Below are 5,422 nucleotides of genomic sequence, written 5' to 3'. Positions count from 1 at the left end.
TCTCAAGAGTGTTTTTTTTATTTCCAAAACACCCACACTTTGAGCATCACAGCCTGTTTATAAGTATAATTTGTGTAACAATAGTTCTGAATTAAAGACATTATAATAAAGCCCTTTTCGAAATACTTATTGGGCGACCTAAATTATATCAATTTGATTTAATAAATATTCGAGACGTTTTTTACAACTTAAGGTAAGTTAAAACTTTATTCGATTACATGGACAAAGCATGGATTCGTTATCAGGGTACAGGATCAACGGGGTTTACACATGGGCTGGGGACAGAATGGAAACACCGTTAAGAACGTTAATTTTGTGAATATCTCAAGTTATTGAAATATGTTTGCAAACATCTTTAGCGCATTTAAACAGTGTTTCTGGCAGTATGCGCCAATATCTTAATATTTAAAAATTAATTATTGAATACGTCTGAAATCGGTGCCAAAATTTCACGTTACGAGCAGCATAACCGTGTATATGACTTGCTGTACATAAAGTAATTCTGATGTTTTTTAAATTGCCATAAGCCGCATCAAAACTGTTTTTATGCACTAATTAAAATTCAAAACAAAATTGTTTTAAAAAGCTATTTAAAAAAGCACCACTAACTATTGTGTTTACATCCATTAACATCCATTTGTGAACCCCATAAAGTCACGTTTTCTTCCATCCTGGTTATGAAACATATCTTACATCATCCAATAAACTGAAAAGGACTGTGTAGCTATAGCAACTCGAAATCGAGCCTATGGGTATTTGGTCCCGCGAAAAAATTAATTGCGTAGGAGTGTGAGTCATTTCAGCGTTGGATTGTTATTGCATGCCTATTATCAGCGAATGTTCAAACGGTAAATTTTAACTGTGCTAGTTATAACGTAGATTTGTCAAATAGTTTTACTACATACCGATTAGCGAAAAATTGCTGGTACATTTTAATCACGTACTCAATGTCAATGTGTTGGTTCATTTTTATCATGAGTGTAGCAAGTCAAAATCGAACCTATGGGCATTTGGTCCCGCGATTAACTTGACTGTCTAAGAGTATGAATATTGCTATTGAGCAGCGAGTAGTATTCGTGTTATAACCAAAGCCGGGACTTGCACCCAGATTTCTTCTCCCTCGAAGAAGGAAAAGCGTTCTGCTTTGAACTACTGTGGTTGTATAAACACGTTTCATACAAGCTACATGATCAAGAGGTGTCACTCAGCGTTTGTACGGGCTTGTGACCGTTCTTTTCACAGCGAAATGAAAAGAGCCGCTTTACCACCTTGCAATATGCAATACGGACTAGCATACTAGCAAACAATATAGCCTTTACTTTTGCCATGCATTAACGAAGAAACATTGGCCTTTCGGCGATGGCTAAACCTCAGAAATCCCATTTAAATAGATATTTTTTTCACATCTTGCAGAAATGTTCTGTTGCATAATTTCTCAAAATATCCTAAATCAGATTATATACAATAACATGTGGACATCTGTTCCAGTATCTTGCAAGACGAATAACTATTTGTGGAGCTGTAACATAGCACAACCTTAGATATGTTACTGCCTTTCAACTGTGTTATTTTATCAAATATATTTCATTGATCAGACACGACAGATTTTCATTTCAACTTCACGTGAACAAAACACGTTCGTATCAAACTGCAAAATCGCATTGTAGTGTTTGCAGACCAGCTGCTGCTGAGAATTTTCTTCTACTATACGAATGTGCCTACATATCTGTTACATCAATGCATCATATACTAGTATTTTATCTTACAACCAAACCATAGCATTGAAGTAATACTGCTTTTCAAACAGCGCTTGTTAATATCAACCTAGGTAGCAAACTATGCGATCGAGTGTAGATTTGGCCAAGAGGCAAAAGTAGTTAATATCGCAAACTGTTATGTATATAGATTTTTTTCATCCATATTTTGTATTATGTGTGAAACAAAACTGCAAACTACTGTGTACACTCGAAAGCTTACAAACGAGATGATTGACCAGCGCTTGTCAATATCAACTCAAGTAGCTAACTATGCGATCGATTGTAGATTATATAGTGTGTTTTGTTCGTATATTCTACAAGCGCAATATAAAGCCTAAATACTGTTGAACGTTTGTGCTAATGTGTCTCATTGAAAGACAAGTTATACCAATAACGAACCGTTGTACAAAATGTGTATGCAGTCAAAAGCGAGTAACTGCTTTACGTTTACGAGTCACTCAATGTAAGTCTCAACACGAATAGTTCGTAAGGCGCAATTAATGTTCAACGCAACATTGAGTAGCATAGTTTGTTGCCATATGGAAAATATCTTATATCGGTTAGTCATTCATATAGTTTTTTTTATCATTTTACCTCAAATTCAAGTTTGAAAGTTTTTTGCTTTGTACGTTTGCAAGCTAGTGGTGTCACTCGGCGTTTTTACGGACTTGTGACCGTTCCTCTTGTCTGAGTACAAGAGAAGTCGCCTTCCCACCCCAGCCCTAGCAGACTTAAACCTAACAATTTGAACAATGCGTGTTATCAACCGGTTGGTAGCCTTATCAAATGCCATCGCGTCCTCGGACTCGCATACGCATCGACCCACGTCAGGTTCTAAAGCTTGCGGGCAATAATGAGTGTCCCTCGCGATAGATTGAGGAGCCTTGCCAGAGTATAACGACAGCATGGATAACACATGTTAGAACCGAAAACCGAGGCGTTTCCCCTCAAGTGCTATCGGTTCGCTTCGCAACTTGTGGAGTCGGTCTATTGACACCTACATACCTCGGTCGCCCATACTCAGTCAATTAACCGCTGTTGTCTTTCTGCTTGCCAAATAGCAGTCAAAACAACCTTACATTGATCTAGCCAGATTGGAAACTACGAGCGAAAACTAACTCGCCCAAGCGAGTGACCCGCTCCCGATTCGAGCAAAACCTCACCTAAGCACTATCGACCCAAAAAACGCCAGTAACACTGCTCCGTTACTAGGGAGCCTTGCTAGTCAACACAAGTAATTTGCAATCCTGGCTAGAGCAATGAGTATATTCGGACTGGTGTACCACCATGTGATTGTCTGCGCTTAAATTGTTGGTATTTGATACTTAGAGTCTCTTGTGCCAAAGTAGAGACTGAATATTTGTTTTATAAATCAAGCAATCATTTACTGGTTGGTAGTTCTAACAGTGCGTCAAAATAAGCACCGTGAAAACATTTTAGCACCGAAATACCGAGGTGTTTACCCCCAAGTGCTATCAGTGCGCTTCACACTTGTGGAGTCTTAAACCCCTCGGCCGCCCAAACACAGTTAATGACTGTTAATGTTTATTTTTTGTTTGATTTTGGTATTGCATAGTTTAAACACAAACACATACATCAATACATCAATATTGCTGGCCAGCACAATAAAACAAGGAAAAAAAAGGTAGGAGAACAATCTCCTTTATTTTTCATGTAAAAACATAAACAAAACATACACACTGTCAACACTTGCCACTTGCAACACCGAGTTCGGTTCAGTGCAGAATGTACACATTTTTCGATCGACACATATTCGCAATGTTACATGGATTCACAAAGTTACATGGATTCACAAAGTTGCACTGATGTCCATACGCGGGCCAATATTCGAGTTATCGGTGCGATGGACCCACGGTTTTGTCGCAGCTGTACGCCACACGTATGTATTGACTACTCGGTGTCCACATCAAGGTTTGTATATTGGCACTGAAAATAGAAAAGCAAATTGTGTTAAACAGTAAACGATGAAAGTAAACAGCCTGAAATGATAAAAACATGCATGTGTAATATACCATGTATCAAATAAAATAGTAAACACAAACTGCTAAAGAAAAACACACAACTCTACCAACTGTTTAACTGATACTTACTTTTTTGTTTTGTGTTGCATGTTCAGGCGCCTTTCTGTCACTGCTCGTCTAGCAGTACAGCTGAAATGAAATAGAAAGCATGATCAGAAACTTTCATTGTAATTGTACAACTTACAATTTATGTGCACAATTTTGCATTTAAGTATAACATACAGTAAAACAATTTCAATCAATTGTTCAACTAATACTCACTTTTTTGTTGTGTTGTTTCCACAAAGGCGCCTTGTTGTCACTGCTCGCCTGGTAGTAAAGCTGACTCGTCAAGTAGTAGAGAACACTCGTCTAGCAGTAAAGCTGAAATGAAATCGAAAGCATGATTAAAAACTTTTGAATGTGTTTGTACAACTTACAATTTATAAACACAATATTGAACTGTAACAGTAAACATGAAACAGATAACAATTTTACTTACCTATGTTGTCTTCGCTGAAATACAAAAGTCATGTTCATAGCAATCATAGCATATTAACACACAATGAATACAACTCAAAACTTTTAGTAAGAAACTCAGTACTTACTTTGTATTTTGTATCCAATCCCTCTGCTGGCAATCTTCTTCAGTCCACAATCGAGCTGAAATCAAGACTCAATGCATACATGTAAATTTTGCCAAATAACAAACAAAACTGTGAACCAAAACTTTAACTAAACAAAACTAACTTTTCAACTGTTATGGTACTCACCTCTGGCAACTGAAATCATACAGACATTTTGCATATCAAAATACATTTTTAGTTTAAAGATAAGAATGATTTATGAACATTTTACTTACACAAAGCATAAATATAAAAAACATGCTATGATGAAAAAAACAATATGTATACAAAATTATACATAAAGAAACACAATATACTTACCATTGCTGACCTGAAATTGAAAAAAGCACATTTTGTATAGCAGAATACAAGTCATCAAAACAGTTCAATATGAAAATTAAAGAAAGTTAGTGTACTTACCACAGCTATACTGAAATGAAAAAAACATTTAGCAATGCATAGCAGTATACAAATCATCGAAACAGTTCAATATGAAATTATAGAAAGTTAGTATACTTACCACAGGCTACTGAAATGAAAAACAGACATTTTGCATAGCAGTATACAAGTCATCAAAACAGTTCAATATGAAAATTAAAGAAAGTTTGTGTACTTACCACAGCCATACTGAAATGAAAAAGAAACACATTTTACAATGCAGAATACAGGTAATCAAAACAGTTCACTATGAAATTATAGAAAGTTAGTGTACTTACCAACAGGCTACTGAAATGAAAAAAAACATTAAGCATTGCATAGTAGTATACAAGTCATCAAAACATTTCAATATGAAATTATAGAAAGTTAGTGTACTTACCACAGGATACTGAAATGAAAAACAGACATTTTACAATGCAGAATACAAGTCATCAAAACAGTTCAATATGAAATTATAGAAAGTTAGTGTACTTACCACAGCCATACTGGAATAAAAAAAACATTTAGCAATGCATAATAATCCAGACTTACCTAGCTGATCTTGAATCATTTTCTGTTGTTTAACTTCTCAGTTGTCCAA

General features: G+C 35.8%; 1 long non-coding RNA gene across 1 annotated transcript; it reads right to left on the bottom strand.

Moving 5' to 3' along the window:
• Window positions 1-3,525: 3,525 nt before the first annotated feature.
• LOC127831962 (uncharacterized) lies at window positions 3,526-4,806 on the bottom strand. The gene is made up of 4 exons (XR_008026583.1): window positions 4,387-4,806; window positions 4,061-4,162; window positions 3,869-3,928; window positions 3,526-3,704 (listed from the first exon to the last, which is right to left on the bottom strand). It is a non-coding gene; the product is annotated as an uncharacterized LOC127831962 (long non-coding RNA).
• Window positions 4,807-5,422: the final 616 nt, after the last annotated feature.

This window comes from Dreissena polymorpha, chromosome 5 (genome assembly GCF_020536995.1).
Source record: "Dreissena polymorpha isolate Duluth1 chromosome 5, UMN_Dpol_1.0, whole genome shotgun sequence".
NCBI lineage: Eukaryota > Metazoa > Mollusca > Bivalvia > Myida > Dreissenidae > Dreissena > Dreissena polymorpha.
The sequence above is the reverse complement of the archived record's forward strand: the minus strand, read 5'-3'. Positions and strand labels throughout refer to the sequence as shown.